This window comes from Sciurus carolinensis, chromosome 9, assembly GCF_902686445.1.
Source record: "Sciurus carolinensis chromosome 9, mSciCar1.2, whole genome shotgun sequence".
In the NCBI taxonomy this organism is placed as follows: Eukaryota; Metazoa; Chordata; class Mammalia; order Rodentia; family Sciuridae; genus Sciurus; species Sciurus carolinensis.
Window position 1 is genome coordinate 130,545,526 of NC_062221.1, and position 17,390 is coordinate 130,562,915.

Below are 17,390 nucleotides of genomic sequence, written 5' to 3' on the forward strand. Positions count from 1 at the left end.
TGTGTTCCAGAAGCTTCTGGGTAACATGGGTAACTCCTTAGAGAATCCCGAAGTTGTACAACCAGGAGACTCCAAAATAACAAGATGGGATGAGAAGACGAATCTGTGGGTTTAAAAGCAGAAAGAAAGAAATGCGGCCTCACCTGGGAACAGACAGACGGGGGAAAGAGGATTCTCTCACAATAAGAACAGTCAGTAGCAAAAATAATGGTATTGACGCCAGCCAACTTTGAGCTTCTCAAGTGTCAATAATGTTCTGAGCATGTTACATGCTTGACTTCATTTTGTGGGCACTTGTGTTATCCCCACTTTGCAGATGAGAAAACAGGCTCATGAAGAAGTAGAAACAAAGGAGAGAAATCTAGAAGTCAGGGAGTGGAGGGACCGGCCCCAAGGGTGCCCTCCCTGTCATACCATAATGTAGAGAGGTCTCCTTCTTCTTCCTGACCTTAACTCTTGGGGCAAGGTTTTAGCACCCCGACATGTGCCCCCTGAAGTGCCCACCTCAGTCCCTGGCTGTGGTTGCTGTTGCTCCTAACATGTCTAATCCAGGTGACTTAGAGATTTCAACCCAGCAGAAGAGATCCTCTCCACTCCATTCCTCCTCTATCCAGAGATCACTAACATGGTAGTTATTTTAGGTCATTTCACTTGTAGTTTGGTTTTGTATCTCACTTGTTCCAGTTTTACATTTTTATTTTCAAAATATCCCAGTGTGGTGGAGTTGGACATAGGATGTATGGTAGTGGGGTTCTAGGGCTGCAGTTGGGGTGAAAGTGGATAGCAGTCATCTTTCCAGGCATACATGCCTCTGATCCTCAGGTGAACACTACCTGTTCAGGTAAAAAGCAAAAGCAAAACACTCCCCAGAAGTGATTCCTGAATGCTGTCCCATTCAAATCTTTAAAAATTGAGTTGAGCAGATGAAGAATCATTAATGAAAACACCTATTTGATAACATGATTTCTACCCAGATTACCACTCAAAGGCAGTATTTTGTTTGGTTCTTGGCTTGCTTCCGGTGGTTTCACATTCATGTTCCCCCTGAAGTCCTGGCTGGTCACAGTCCTGGTCCAGCACAGCCCTGGTCAGGAGGCACAGTCAGCAATTCTCACACTGTGTGAATCGCCAGAGGAGGGAAAAATTAAAACTGGCCCTCTCGGTCCCCATTTCATAGACAACCTTTGAATTCACCCATGATGGCGGCATCCATGGTTTTGAGCTATGGGGGAATTAAAGATGCCTTTTATATTTTGCCTTCACATGAGGCTCAGAGGGAGAGATGTCAGCATTGAAACATGAGCTTCTCCTGGGGAGGGGGTGGGGGAGAGCTGGGCCCCATGGAAGGGCCACCTGGAAGACAGGAGGAAGAACTCTCTGTCATGAGGATCCTGCTGTGTCCAAGTGCCCTCCGACACCAGGGTCCTCTCCCCAGTTTCCTCCCTGCTCCGGGGCTCCTCTTCCAGCTTGCTGTCCTCACTGTGCATTGCCCTGTGTTGGTTGAACCTAGGTCTTGTTTACTCCATTTGCTGGCTCTGTGACCTGGGACCAACCTCTTGAACTCTGGAGCCTCAGTCTCCTTATCTCTCAGATGGGGGCTGTGATAGGATGCACTTTGTTGGGGATTCAATGAGGCACCTATGAACTGCTGGTCACTGTGTCTGTTGCAGCTGGGGGTGTTTTTCTTCTTGCTGCGCTTACAGTTTATTCTAGAAATTACCCACGTGATGGTGGACCATGGCGGGTGCTTCAGAGAGCAGCCGCGTGTGCTCTGTCATTCTTAACCTCTTTTGTAATCCATGAATAGGGCACATGTGGCATCTGATGGTACCAAGTAGCCCTCCATGTAGAAGGAGCCAAGCTGACTTATGCTCCCCATCTCCTGCCAGCACTGAATGCAGCCCAGCCTTATGGCTCTAGGGCCTTCTCTGAAGGAGACCCACACAAGGCCCCATCCTGGGTTCCCAGGGGCCCCTGGAGCCTGCTGTGGTGCTGAATCCATGTGAACCCCAAAGCTTCTCTGGGGGAGCAGAGAGAGGGTTTCAGGATCCCTACCCCCTCCTCATGGTTGACCAGCACACAATGGGTTCTTCAGAAACCACCGGCCACAGAGGCCACAAGCTGACTGAATGTCATTCTCCACCAGCGGAGTGTCAGCTCCAAACAGTATCCACGGTTTGTGGCAAGTGGCATAAACACCAGGCTGGTGACTGAAATCACTGGCTGAGTCATCTGCACATGGGGGATGAATGGGGCTCAGTCAACCCAGGAGAGCTGGGCCAGGGGGCTGGGGCCAGCTCCTTTTTGCCAGTGAGAGCCATGTCTTTGGCCAGTAGCCACCGAGTGCCTACCTACTAGGTACCATCACCACGACTGTGTCTCAAAATCGTGCCTGTGGTCATCTAAACCCAAGGGATGGTGCCCAAAGTGAGTTTCAGCTTGAGTTCCCTCCACAGGAAGGAAGGAAGGAAGGAAGAAAGGAAGGAAGGAAGGAAGGAAGGAAGGAAGGAAGGAAGGAAGGAGGAAGAGGGAGGTATCAGGACTGATTATGTTCAAGTTTTAAATAGTAGTTAAATTCTGGTTCAAACTCATTAAATAAGTGACCATTTCAAGCTGGTCAACAGGGTAGGGTCAGAAAAGTATTCTGACTAGTTAAAGTTGCCTCCCATATTAAGATATGGGAACCCTCATTTTGCCAGTTGGGTCTCAGGAAGAAACCAGGCATTGAGAAGCAGGCAAGCCAGGACTGGGGTTAGGCAAGCAGGACCTTGGGGGACCCCAAACTGAAAGAGACACCACTTATTTTCATAATAAACCATATTTTCATGTATTTTTAAAAAATCCAAATGGTACAAAAATCTGTGATGAATACCCAACGTTTAATGGGGATAGAACTGTCATAGCTGACATCTCCTCCACGCCCATGCATGTTGACATGTCACTGAAGGTGAGTCCCGTCCCCCTCCCAGTTCAGCAGGATCATTGTCACATCACCCATGAGTCCACAGCATCCCCCAGTCCTACCCACCTTCGGCCAGGTGGGGCAAGCTGAAGGCAGCTCTCAGAAGTAACAGGCAGGCCCTGGGCAAATTCTAACACCGGCAGACACAGCCCCTGCCTTCCCACTGCAGGATGGCATGGCCAGGTGTAGCAGGAGGGATGCCATGTTCTAGTGCAGGGCCTTGCCTGGCATCTAGAGGCCTGTTTTAAAATCCCTGACCCCCTTCTGAGCTATGGTCCCTTGTACAGGATGATCCTTAAGTTCTTTGAGCCTTGACTTCCTCATCTGTAAAATGGGAGCAAAATAGTCTCTACTCCGTGCTGGTTCTACTCCTGCAAACAATATTATCGTGCATGTGCCCACAGGCAAGGGTCCCCCCAGCCCCAGAGCCCAGGCCATCAGAGTGGCAGTGCCTCTGTTGAGGGAGTGATTCCCCTTCCATTTGGCTATTTACTTTGGAGACCTGAGCAGCAGTTTCCTCAGGAATGTGGGGTCGATGTTTTTCCCTAAAAATAGAAACAACCATAGCAGTAGCTCTGACAATGGTGGAGGTGGGCACTTTTACCGAGTCTTTGTGGGGGATGTTGTTTAGACCCAGGCCAGTGCTAAGGGCTACGGGGTCTCCAAGAAGTACAGAGAGAACCGAGCCCAACAAGAGGGAAGGAGGGTGGCCGGCTGCAATGAGGCGCCGTCCTGTGGGCAGGGACGTGGGCAGAATTTACAGCCTCAGTGTCCGAAACCTGCCAGGGAATGGAGGGGCACCTTGTTCTGCCAGAACCAGGGCATCCACCTTGGTTCTGCACCCCACTCCCTTCGCCCTGGTTCCCCCATATCACCTGGGCCTGGAAGCCAGCAACTCCATGGGGGCCTAGGTGGCTGTACACAGGGACCCTTGAAGATTAAGCGTAATGAGCCTTGGAACGCAGTCCCCCATCACCCAAACTGGGTAAATAAAGGGGCTTTGTTTTCTGGCTAACAGCTGATCCTTACACTCTGCTGCCCCCAACACCTAAACCTTGACCCTAGGGAGATGGTTCACCAAGAGAGGGGACAGGGGTCAGTCTTCAGTGTGTTGCTCAAAGTTTCTGAACTGTGTTAAAGGTTACACTTAGATTTTAAAACCCATCCAGTCATTTGAAAAATGCTTGCCCTGGGCTTTGAAAAGGTGTGCCTGCTTTGAATGCACAGGAACAGTTCATAATGGGATACCCTCTTTCATGAGAATCATTTCCTGCCACACCCCCCAAAAAAGTTTAAGTTCATATTTTTTTAAGTTAAAAATAAAACTAGACCAACAGTCAAACCTCGTGTAAAATTTGAGGAGCTTCCTTGTCAGTAAGTCAGGCCAAAACTTCTCTGTGCCCCTTTCTGAGAGTTGAGGAAAGGGTATATTATACAGAGACACGAGAAAGGGTATTCTTATTGAGTTGTGGAAAGGACTTATTTAAAATAATTCTTTTTTTTTCTTTTTCATCATTGCAAAGCCTAAAGTTGTAGCATGTAAATAGGACTGAATGATCTCAATGTGACATCATAAAAGAATTATTTCCAGTTATTCACTCACCCTTTATTTATTTAGATCCAGCTATGTAGAAGCAGTGATCTGTAGAAGCAGTGATCTCATTATTTAAGGAGATGGGAAAACTGATGTTTTGGTAACTGATGTATACAGTATACAGATGCATCAGCTATCAAAACATCAGTTTTCCCATTTCCTCAAATAATAGAACATTGTCAAGATTTTCATTGCTAACTTCTGTGTGTGTGTGTGTGTATGTGTGTATTTAATATACAAATATACATAGGAATTCATAAATATAGAGGTATGTGTGTACACACATACATAGGAGCAGATAAAACTCTCTAAAATTATCTTCTCTTGAAGATTGACATTATGTATTTAATCATTAAACCCCATGACTTCAATTTTGAACTATAGTTCATTTTTATTTGACACCTTCATTTCCTCACTACATATAAAACCAACTAAATTTCATCCCCCTAAAATGCCATTGTAAGTACTAGTTTGGTTTTGTCTTTTGGGTACAGATTGTCAGTGAAACTGATACAGTTCATGAGCTTGGAAGCATCTTGTGTGGATTCTTAAATAGGTTCAAAGACAGCTTTTGATTTGTTTTCTTCTCTCAAGATTCAGCAGTTACCCCTTTCGGTAAATTGTCACCCTTTTACATTTTGCTTCACGATTTGATTGCATTATGATATATTTTAATTATTTACCTACCAAAAAATAAACTGAAAAGACGAAACTAGAATTCTTAAAGAACCCCTTATGAGAATGTGTTCATAATCATTGGCCATTGTAAATCAAATGACTTGTAATTTCCAACAATTAAAAAGTGTTAACCCTGAACACAAAGTTGACAGTCACTGGGTCCTTGTTCTGCCACCCCAGCGTCATGAATGGTTTCCAAGGTGGGGTACCAGGATAACTGGTTTAATATTTCTAATTTGGAACTGTTACTGAGAGAAACAGAAAAGGAGGCTCTGCAATTGGTTTCTTCAGCAATTTTTGGTTTTGTTTGGTTTAGTTTTGGTTTGAGATGAGATCTCACTATGTCACCCAAGCAGGTTCTAAACTCCTGGGCTCAAACCATGCTCTTGCCTCTGTCTCCTGAGCAGCAGGAACCATGGGTGCACACAACTGTACCTGACAACCGCAATTTTTAAAGAGACATCTTTATTATTTTTTGAAATAATAAAAGAATTATACTCACTATAAATAAATGAAACCATTTCAAAAAGTACACACAAGAAAACAACATTTGTCTATAATCTTATTGCTCAAGAAAACTGCTGTTAACAGCACCCTGATGTATACTGTAGATTTTCTTCTCCACATATGTACAGATAGAGTCAAATACAGTTGGCCCTCTGTACCCATGGACTCTACACCTCTGGAGTCAACAAATCACAGATTTTAAAGTCTTAAAAAATGCATCTGTATTGAATATGCACAGGTTTTTTCCTGTCATTATTCTCTAAACAATGCAATTTAGCAGTTATTTCCATAGCATTTACATTGTGCTAGGTATTATAAGTAATCCAGAGATGATTTAGGGTATAAGAAGATGTAAATAGGTTCAATGCAAATACTATGCCATTTTATATAAGGGACTGGAGCATCCGAGGATTTGGGGATCTGTGGGAGAATCCTGGAACCAGTCCCTGGTAGACACCAAGGGACAACTCTTTATGTGACAGATTAGAATTAAACTACACAGCCTGTCTTGTAACGTATCTTATTTGTTTAAAAATGTACCATGACAGCTTTTGAGGCCAACTACACTCCATTGTCACCATTGTAATCTGGGATTCCACCGTTGCCATCCTGTGATTTATTCAGCCACTCCCTGTAAATGGACACTTTATTGCCCCCTCAACAGTTTAGCATTACCTCACACATTAACAAACTTTCCTGCACACACATCTACATGCCCTTGATTGGTTTACACTAAATACATTTCTAGAGGTACATCACTCCTTTGACACAAATCGATAAGGCTTTGATTGTGTGTCACCAAGTAGGTCCCTCAAAATGGCAGTGTCAAAGTCCACTCCCACAGGTAGGGCCTGAAAAGGTGTCTCCTTGTAGCCTCAACAGCATGGGGTAGTTTTCTTTTGAAATGTTAGTGGGTCTATTTGTTATTTTATATTTTTTTATAATTAGAGAAAACCATTCAAGACCATTGCAAAATTTCACATTATCAATGTATATAAAGTAAAACTCCCTTCCTAAAGCTTCCTATTATAGTCCCACATCCACAGATAACCCGATGGAATTTTTCCAAATGCTCTTCCAATGCCTATACCAAAAACAATTTTTTTTTACTTTCCTACAGAAATGGTCTGCTATCGTATAGATTGATTGCACTTTTTTTCTTTCTGTGTTTCTGCATAGACTGTGACTTTCTTTCCGTGTCAATTAGAAATAGATCCTACTTTGGGATGACTTCTAGGTGCTCCACAGAATGGGCACACTCTAGCTCAGAGCACCAGACCCTCGGGGTTGAACATTTTTGTTGTTTTCAATATTTGAAATAACACCTTTGCTCATACATTTTAGCAGTCGCATAGGACTTTCCTAAGATTGTTCCTAGAGTTTGTACATCAAAAACGTTGAGAGCTGTTGTCAAACTGCCCTTGCAAGTGGACACTTCTGCCCTCTCCACCTGCAGGTGCCTACCAACCAGGGATTGAAAACAATTTGGGTAGAGAGGGGTGGAATTGCATCTATACTGAACATTTATAGACTTTTCTCTTCTTGCGTTATTCCCTGAAAAATACAATAAAACAATGATTTACATTGTGTTGGATATTATATGTAATCCAGAGATGATTTAAAGCATATGGAAGGATGTGTATATATTTTATGCAAATACCATGCCATTTTATTTAAGGGTCTTAAGCATCCTTGGATTCTGTGTGTACTGGGCTTGTAGAACCAATGTCCCATGGGTACCAAGGGACAACTGTAATACAGGCACCTTTGCTATAAGGGTCCTTAAGTAGGACTGTCATGTTCGCTTGGCAGGTATAAATTATAGAGATGCTTTCTATAGAATAGGGAGGATGAATCTGGCAGTCTGTGGGTCGCTTTTAGACTTCTTCATTCCCTTGTGAGACAGAGTTGTCCTGTCTCCTCTCCCCGCTTGCCTCAGTCCACACTTGCAAGCTTATGTTTGACACCTTAGAAGCATCTAAGGCCCTGCCAATACCATACCAACCACCACAGATTGGCAGACCTAATTCACTTTTATACAACTGAAGGATTTCTGATTTTTTGTGTTGATTATATACTAAAATGATAACATTTGAGACATATTGGTTAAGTAAAATATGTAATTAAAATTTTTACCTAGTTCTTTTAATTTTTTAATATTACTATCAGAAAATGGTTAAGTTACATATTGCTTGAATTATGTTTCTATTGGATGGCACGGCCCTAAGCTGTCTGTACACATGCAGAAATACACCTAGGTTTCTGTGCGTTGCTCCCTCCTCTCTCTCTCTCTCCCTCTCTCTCCAAACTTTCCCCCAATTTCTCTCTCCCTCTTCCTTCTTCTCTACCTCTTTATTCATTTTTTGCTTCCTTCCTTCGACTCTGTTCAATAATCTGATTTGCAGAGATGATTTATTATTTCCTGGCAATCGTTGACCCTTGTCACTTTGGCTGTCTGTCTGGGACATGAGCAAGTAGTGTGCTGGCAAAATGGCTCTCTGAGAAAAAGACAAAGCCCCAATTTGTCATTTTTGCTCATTTTCTGTTGTATAAGTTCTACCACCATGGTCAATTCCAAGCTGCCAATGTGATGTCCCTGAACCTGGACTTGGGACGATACACAAGCTAGGACTCTTGTGAGCTTGATCAGGTAGCTCTAGCACAGCACTGATGAGGTGGTGGGGTTGGGCTTATGGTCCATGGGAGGCCAGTTGGAGCCTCAAGTCAGGACATTGCATCTCAGGCATAAGACAGGCAGACAGGGAACTGGTTAACAAGTATTTACAATGACAAAAGCGTCTGTGGTGTGGAGGTGGGTATTCACCAGGGTGGTAGGAATTGTCTGAGCCAAAGTGTAGTAGTGGTGGAATCCAATCAGGGCTACAGCAACTATCCTGTGGCCATGGTGACATTGGTGGCATCTAAAGTAGACTGCTCTGTGGTAAGATCTTGCTCATGCTGTTCCCTCTCAGCCTAGTTCCTCAGCATCACTGTCGATTTGATGAGTTAACCAACTCCCTCCATTAATTCTTCTTCTGCTAGGCCAACTAGAATCAAGAACTGCATTAGATGTTGACTATAACAATTAGGGATGTAATAGAGCAAATGATGTGGCTGAAATACACAACAGGTGTGGCACCTGCTACTGCCAGGTGAGACAGTGGTTCTGAAAGGGTGCTCACCTGAATCTCCAGCAGAGCCTTAAAAATAGGCATGTGCAGAATCAAAGGCAGGAACTTGAATAGAAATGTCCAGTCATGTCCATGGCGACACTGTTCACCATAGCCAAAAGATTACACCTGATGTCTATCCGTAGATGAAGAGATAAATTCAGTGTGGTGCCTTCAAGCCTTGAGAAGGAGGGAGATTCTGTCACATGCTAAAACATGGGTGAACCTTGAGGACATTCTGCTAAGTGAGATAGACCAGTCACAAAGGGACAAATACTGTATGATTCTACTTCTGTGAGGGACCTGGAGTAGTCAAAATCATATGGACAGAACATAGAAATGGGGTTTCCAGGAGCTGGGGGGGAGAGAGTTGTTTAATGATTATAGACTTCCAGTGTTGCGAGATGAGAAGAGTTCTAGAAGGAGATGTTGATGGTCGTACAACAGACATCTTCCTTATGCCTTTGAAAAATGACTATGATGGTAAGTTTTATGTTATGGATATTTTACCACAATAAAAAATAATTTAACAAAACAGGCACATGTCAAGTTTCCTCTCCCAAAGAGGATCAGTATGGGCTGAAGTTTTGGGCACACGTATAGGTTTTTTAAAAAACTCAGGTGAGTACAACTGATTGAGAATGATGGTGAGAAGGTGAATGACTTGAGGTGATGAGAGTTCAATTTCAAGGACAATGATGCCTGAAAGCCTTCACTAGTTTCTAAACCAGAGGCGCCTGCGGAGTGAAAGCAGATGCAGCTGTATGTGGTTTACGTATTTTAAATGAATTTCTTGTCAACATTTGACAATCAGGAAACTTTACATGGAAACCCAGATTTTGAGTGATTTCTAGAAAAATTGGAAGATATGCCACACTAGTCAGCTTATGCACGGCAGAGTGAGCTAGGGCTGCGTAAGGATGCCCCATAGGCCACAGGCCCCACTGCTGCCTTCCATGTGACCTCCGCCCACCTCAGCTGCTCTTTGAGGTCTTTGAGCTTGTGATCCACACTCCAAAGGAGCTGAGCTGAGAACCTCAGTCACTTTAAACCACGCCTGTCTTCATAGCTTACAAAACCACGCCTGCAAGCCAACCATCATTATGTTTTCCCTCATATCTGGAAACTCAGGGAGGAAAAAAGGAAAAAAAGAGGAGAGGCTCCCATGCAAATAGAACAGAGACCAGTGAAGTGGAGAAAGGCAGAGAAAAAGGAGAAGAATTAGAAGAATTGGGAACGAAATCGACTGAATTACGTTGCGTGCACATATGACTATGTAACAATAAATCCCTCTATTATGTCTAATTATAATGCATCAGTAAAAAATCATGCCTCTACTGATGGGCAAATGAATAGATAGGACTATTTACATAAGTCAAAGTAATAAAGATAAATACCAAAAACCCAGTCCTCACTCTCATCTTATCACTGACCTTCTGGGACAATTCTGTTTGCTAAACTCTCACAGGCTATCTGTCCAGCTTAATTTACACTCTGCAAGATTGAATCAAATTCATCGAGTCCATCTTGTATCCTATTTACCAAGGTTTCCATTTCAAGGAAATCCAGAACACACTGATTTCTTGTGGCCTGCAGAAGATGAGGCAAGTCCAGGGGTGTTGGTTGAGAGAGCAGATATAAAATTATGAGCCTTTTTTTCCAAAACAAAACTAGGGGCTCCCCCAAGCCCTTGCATGATGAAAGTCAGCACTCTTTCCTGATTTGGGAGCCTATATTCAGGGAATCCCTCTGCGAATATCCAACTCAGGCTTAGTCAAAAATAGCTGGAATGCCCAAGGGAAGGAGCAGGGAGACAAGATAAGGCTTGATGCTTCTGGAAGATGTTAAGGTTTACTCTCAAATTAAGTCATTTCTGGTCATTTTTCCATAGGGTTGTGGGTTAAGAAGGAGTGAAAGAAGAAAAGCCAGGGGCAGCAAGGAAATTAATACCTATTTTCTAATTTCTATTTTTTGCCCACCTCCCTTCTCACATGAGGACCCCAATATGGCTCTCCTCTCTCCCCTGCAGACTTATGGGATGACAGAGACACAGCCTAAAAATAAATTGCCATAGTTTGTGGATGTAGCACTAGAATAAAAGACACCTCAGTTTCGAAGTTTCAAAACTCAAAACTAGACCTCTTGCTTGTCTTTCTTAAATCAGTATGATGCCCAGAGTTGGCCAGTGTGCTATATAAACACACACACACACACACACACACACACACACACACACACTCACTCACCTTATTCTAAAGAAGGATTCCCTCCCCCTGGCCTGGTGTGGAAGGAGCTTGTGTGGCAGTCTTACCTTCCAGAAACCTTTCTGATCCCATCTTCAGTTATCTCCTGAGGTTCCAAACCCCTATGAGGCCTCCCCCAGGTTCTCTGTAAGTCAGAGACAGTTTCTTTGGAAAGTATTATTTATAAAACAAACGCAGACTAGACCAAACAGGTTCAGGATAGCACAAGTTTTTCTTTCCAAAACAACATTCCATCTCTGTATAAGTGAAGGGTTTCATTCATTTTTTTAAAGACTGTTCAGGTGAATGACGAGACCAGTGCACACAGCAGGTTGGTAGTCCCTCCATCTTCCACTGAAAGCTTAAGAGTTTCTCAAGCAGCAAACACAGGACCCAATGCATGCGCTACGATCTGTTGAGAGATTTTGGCTAATACCAAGCTGATGAGGCAAGTGGCTGAGGTTGGAGCACCAAATACAGTCACTCCACCCCCTGACTTGCCACTCAAGGCCCCACGGCATGCTAGTCCCCATTCCGCTCTTCTCTTTGGGTACCACACCAGCCAACCTGATATCCCTCCTTCCTGACTTCTCACACTGCCGCTTCCTCCCACCACCCGGCAGCCTCAGTGTCCCTTCCTCATCCCTCTGCCACCATCCTTCAAGGTTTGATTCAGATGCCCTTCCCACTCCACACCTCTTCAGACCACTGACCAAAGTGACCCCCCTCTCCTCTGCATTTTCTTCAGGCCAGGGTTCAGGTCTAATTCTGCCTTCTGTCCTCCCTGTCCTGAAATAGGGCAAGCCTAGAACAATGTGGGAGGGAGAGTGGGAAAAAAGAGAAAGAGCAGACAGAAGACACAGGGGACAAAGCGAGGAAGGCAGGCTCAGAGAGTCAGAGACCAAAAAGCAATCTTAACCTGACCCCTTTCATCACGTTTCCAGAAATTAAGCTATTTCCCAAATTTCTAGGAAATTTTGGTAAAAGAATTTAAATGTTGAAAACACAATACTAAGAGCATCTCGGGCTCTGACTCTTTTTTTTTTTTTTTTTTTTTTTTTTTTTTTTGCGGTGCTGGGGATTGAACCCAGGGCCTTGTGCATGAAAGGCAAGCACTCTACCACCTGAGCTATCTCCCCAGCCCTTGGGCTCTGAACTAGAGAAGCAATGTTGGGGTGTTGCGTAGGAATACCCAGGACTAAAAAAGGCAAAAGAACAGTGAGAATGCCCACATTTCAAATCTAGGTTGTGCCAGCTCCACAGGGCACCAGGGGTACCCAAGGAAGTTCTAGTCTTCATGTCTTATGAACTTGTCATTCATCCTTCTGTTTTCCTGGAACCTCTTTTCATTTACTCCTATTAAGTACACTGTTCGACTTCCATCCAGGAATTAAAGATGGTGGACAACTCTAAGCTTGAGCTAGAAAAATCACTTTGTAGAGTTTGCAGCACTCAATCCATTTAAAACCACTCCCTGTATGGAAGGTGGTCCCTGTAATTTGCGACTTTGACAGAATTGATAAACCTTATTTTCAATGAACACAGCATCAGAACTTACAACCTGAGGCTGAGATATGCTTAACTTCTTCCTTCTACTGTTGTCACTTGGCATCCACAGGACATTGATTCCAGGACCCCTGCAGATACCAGCATCTGAGGATGCTCACGTCCCTTATATAAAATGGTGTAGTGTGTTCATATAACCTTCTCACATCCTCCCATGTACTTTAAATCATCTCTAGATTACTTATGGTAATACAACGTAAATGCTGTGTGAGTAGTTGTTTTGCTGTATCATTCAGGGAATGATGACAAGAGAGAGTCTGTACGTGTTCGGTACAAACACAACTTTTCCCCAGATATTTTCAATCTATGGTTGGTTGAATCCAACAAAGGTGGAACCCACAGATACGGAAGGCTGACTGTATTTTTCAACACAACTTTAACTTTTTTTTCTTTTGCCTGGTAAATGTTTTGGGAATCTTTCTTTTAAATAGCATATAGTTAATCCTGAATCTTACTTAGTGTAAACTAAAACTAAAATCACCAACTCTCACTCAATAAGGTAATAGAACTATTAGCATATACAGATAAATTCAGTTATACAATTTCCCACAGTATCCAGCTCAGCATTCCCTGGAACTGATTGTCCAGCCACGCAGCAGCGATATCTGCCGTGCCAAGCCCTGGCTCTGCTTGAGAAAGGGAGGCGTTTGCGATTACTTACGATCGCTTCATCTTTTTTCATGTCTGAGTGACAGCAAAAGGAGCCCAGAATCCTCGTTTCCAGATTTTCTTTCAAAAATTACAGTCGGATCATTGTTTCAGTTCCTGTCTCAATTACAAATGTCCCTCCGTGGATTTAATAAAATGCTTAGATAGGGAAAAAAATTACAGTCAGAACACATGCCTGCTTTAGAAAATGCAGAACTTGTGTTTGTCCTCCCAACATGTGATAACTCACAACCACAGCATGATTTTGAGTCGCCCAACCGTTTGTGATTGCTTGATTTTTTTCCTCCTTGTTTTTATTTTGATCACCATTCTGACAGGTCCTGGGGGGCTCTTTGGGTGCCAGTGTCCAAGGTAAGCACTCCCCCACTCCCGCCCACACATCTTTCTTCCCTGTGGGAACCCCTGGGTAGCTACATGTGGACCAGACAGAAACTTCTCACCAGTTTTCCAAGGCTATGCTGTGGGTTTGATATTTTCTTCTGAGACTAGTAATTTTACAATGGTATTCCCCCACCAAATGCAGTGAAACACAGGTTTGTTTATTTGTTTTTTCTACTATTCTTGAAAAACATCACTCAGGAAAGGGCAAATTGGAGAACCTCAATCTAATCCACTAATTCCACCTTTGAAGACTTTTTTCCTGAGGAAATAATAAGGCACATTACTTAGTTAAGCTCTTGATAATAGGGAAAAAATTATGTAACAGAAAAAAAATCATAGTAGGTTTATAAAAGGAAAAAGTTTGAAATACTTTAAATGTCCAAAATATGAGATGGGGTTAAATAATCATGATAATGTTACAGGATAAATGCTGCACATTCCCTTAGGATTGTTTTTTAAATATAAAATGTTAGAGGAGAATAAGTATGATATAAGTTTAAAAAGTGCATTATAAAGCAGTAGGATTGTAAATATCTCTGTCTGTCAATAATGGTTATCTCTGGGTCCATGTGTTGTGAATACTTTGTGTTTGCTTCTTCTCTCTATGTATAGTGTCTAAAATGTCTACAATGAGAATATAATCTTATTGTAACTTTATTTTTTAAAAAGTTAAAAATAAAGATGCCTGAACTCCTTTGACTAGCATGTAGAATCTCCCTTGCAAAGTCTGGACCCTGGACTGCAACTGATGCTCCCAAAGGAGTCCACAATGGACCCTGAACTGGGTACCAGGGAAGACCTGGGTTTGGGCAACACTGCTTTCCCTTGACGGAAACTTTTCTGGTAGCAGATTTCCAGCTAGACACTATCAGTGTTTTTACCTAGAACCTAACTCATTTGATGGCTGCACTTTATTACCTTAATTTCCTCTTTAAAAAATAAGTTAAGAATATTTAGTGAAAAGGAGACTGTGTATTTCTATGGTGGAGGAAGCAGGTTAAGAAACTGAATGCTCCTAATTGTATTTTTTTTAATTACAGGTGTTTCTTACCTGTGACAAATATATCATGGTTACATAAGATGTTAGCAACAGGGAAAACAGGGAGGGGTATGTTTGCGCTTCCTGTACTGTTCTTGCAACTTTTTCTATAAATCTGAAATTATTCTAAAATAAAAGGGTTAATTTAAAAAATAAGAGCACACAGTTCTCAGTGCCTTCAGTATTTACCATCTAATATAATAAAAGGAAATGCCCCTAAATATCATGCGTGTATTATACATTTTGAGTCTATTCATGAGTATGCTACAGAGAAAAAGTATATCAAGAAAATATACCAAAATGATAACAGCAGTTATTTCACAGGAATTTGGAATGCTTTTTATTTTTACTTTAGTTGTTCTGAACTTCCAAGATTTTCTATGGCACATGTAAGATAACTTTTGTATAAATCTTACCTTATACATAATTCATATTTACAAAATACACTCTAGCTATATCATATGTAAAATAAAATTTAAAAAGATTCTTTTCAAAATCAGAAAAAGAAATTTAAAATAGTCATGTGGATTTCCCATGAGCCCCAAGAATACCCAGGAGGCTGAAATTGTATAAAGCTAGGCAAAGCCACTAGTGGAGTGGAACTGTTATGTTTGCGTTCTGGTTGCTGTTGAAATTCTAGGTAGTATATGTAGTTAATACGAATTAGAAGCAGCTAATTATACTTTTGGAACCACAGAGTTAAATTGATAATGACAGTATTCCTAATTCAGCACCATGAGAAGCCTGGAAACTATTGCCTGTCTGATGAATGGGTAACAGAAAGGAGAGCCCTTTTTCTTTGAAAAGCTTAACATTAAAATTGGCCGTATCTGTTACCTTGGGTGCAGAAAGGAAAGACAGAAAGCTGTTCACTCAGCTGGCATTTTTCACTCTGCAATTTCCATGTCTGGGTAATTCATGTCACAGATAACAAGGGCAGAAGGCTGTAAGATTCATTATCCAAAAGATTTTTGGAAAAAATCAAGAAGGAGAAAATAATTTCAAACCTTAAATGCAATGAATGGTGCTTCTCTGTGCTTCTTTGGGAATCTAATAATTTTTCCCAGAGAAATGACAAGACAGACAAATGGAAGATCAATGAAACAATGCTGTGGCCATAATGCAATTGGTCCTGCTGTGGCCCTGAGCATGCAAATAGCAAGACAGCAGTAGGATCTCAGACTTTGCTTAGAAACAAAATATTCGGTCTGTTGTTGTTTTTGTTTTTTATTGCAGGATTTTGAGTGGAAAAGTAGTCCCACTTGTCAATCAGCTAAGTTGCAGGGACTAATAGATTCTGGTGTTTAGGGGGGGTCAACACAGAATTTAATTTAACATCTCACAATACACCCACATGCCCAGAAAATGTGGACAGCTTGATAGGGTTCACTGAGCCAAAGAAGCAAGACCCAAACAGTGCATTAATGTATAGGGAAAGAATAGTTGCAATCAGGCCCTGTGAATTGGACAGAGGGCTTGGAGATGAAGCAATTATCAGCCATCGGGGATTAATAGTAAAGTGTGAATACCAAGCTGTATATGTTAGGGGCAGAATATGTTGCCTATAGAAAACAACAAAGGACGTTTCTTACTATTAAGTGAGATTAAACGTAATGGCCTGATTTAATCACAAAGGCAGAATTAAATTCAGATGGCAACTTCAAAGTGGACACAGGAACACAGGCCACTGCCTGCATTTACATATAGCTGGCATAGCTTGGCCTGCAACACAATAGGATAAAGTTTCTTTGGCCACTTAAACAATTTTCTATTCTTCACTTTTTTTTTCCTTCTTGAACGCTCACTGTATTTATCCCCCACTGCATTCAGCTAATAAGAAGGAGCTAGGAGTTATATTTATTCATGGATGCTATAATTTTTAATTCTTTCAAATTTTGAAAAAAAAAAAAGCCTCAGAAGGTCAACAAGAACAGAGTAGTTATAATCAGATTGACACGAGAGAGAGAGAGAGAGAGGGAGAGAGAGAGAGAAAGAGAGAAAGGGGGGAGGGAGAAAGAGAGAGAGAGAGGCAGCAAAAATAAAAAATAAACAAAATAAAAGTAAAGAAAGAAATAATCTTTCCTAGAGTGATCCACGGTAATATTTTTTTCATCAGTTCTTGAGGTCTTTATTCAGCTCACTGGAAACACGGTTTTCTCCCTCCTCAGTCTAGACACACGGACCTACCATGGAGTCCACAGAGTCATTTTTTCAATACAGACCAGTTCCTCCTTCCTTCTTTGTTGTTGAAGCCCTGCTTCCTTCTTTGCTCTCCACCTTAAAGGACCTTTCTCATAAGAGGTTTGGGGGATATAAGCCCGTTTCAGGGTTTAGAGGGGTCACAGCACTTATTGTTAGTGGGTCCCTGGGGAATTTCAAGAGCCTGTGACTTGAGTGAGAAAATTAAGTATCGTATGTAAAAGACATGGTTGCCTGTGTTCAGTGTCCAACAGCTGAATGCATCTAAAGTTTTTCAGTTCATAAAAGTCCCTACCAGGTTTTATATTTTAAATTTTATATTATGTAATTTTATAATAACAGTGCCATAATATGGGCTATACTTGTCGCAAAATGTCATAAT

The 17,390-nt window shown here is 42.0% G+C and overlaps 1 long non-coding RNA gene across 1 annotated transcript in view; it reads right to left on the minus strand.

Annotated features, from left to right (window-relative positions):
- The window catches only part of LOC124992445 (uncharacterized), a 64,290-nt gene continuing 46,900 nt past the window's right edge, over positions 1–17,390 (minus strand). The window contains exon 3 of the long non-coding RNA XR_007110126.1: positions 1–103. This is a non-coding gene — a long non-coding RNA (uncharacterized LOC124992445). The remainder of the gene's footprint in view (positions 104–17,390) is intronic.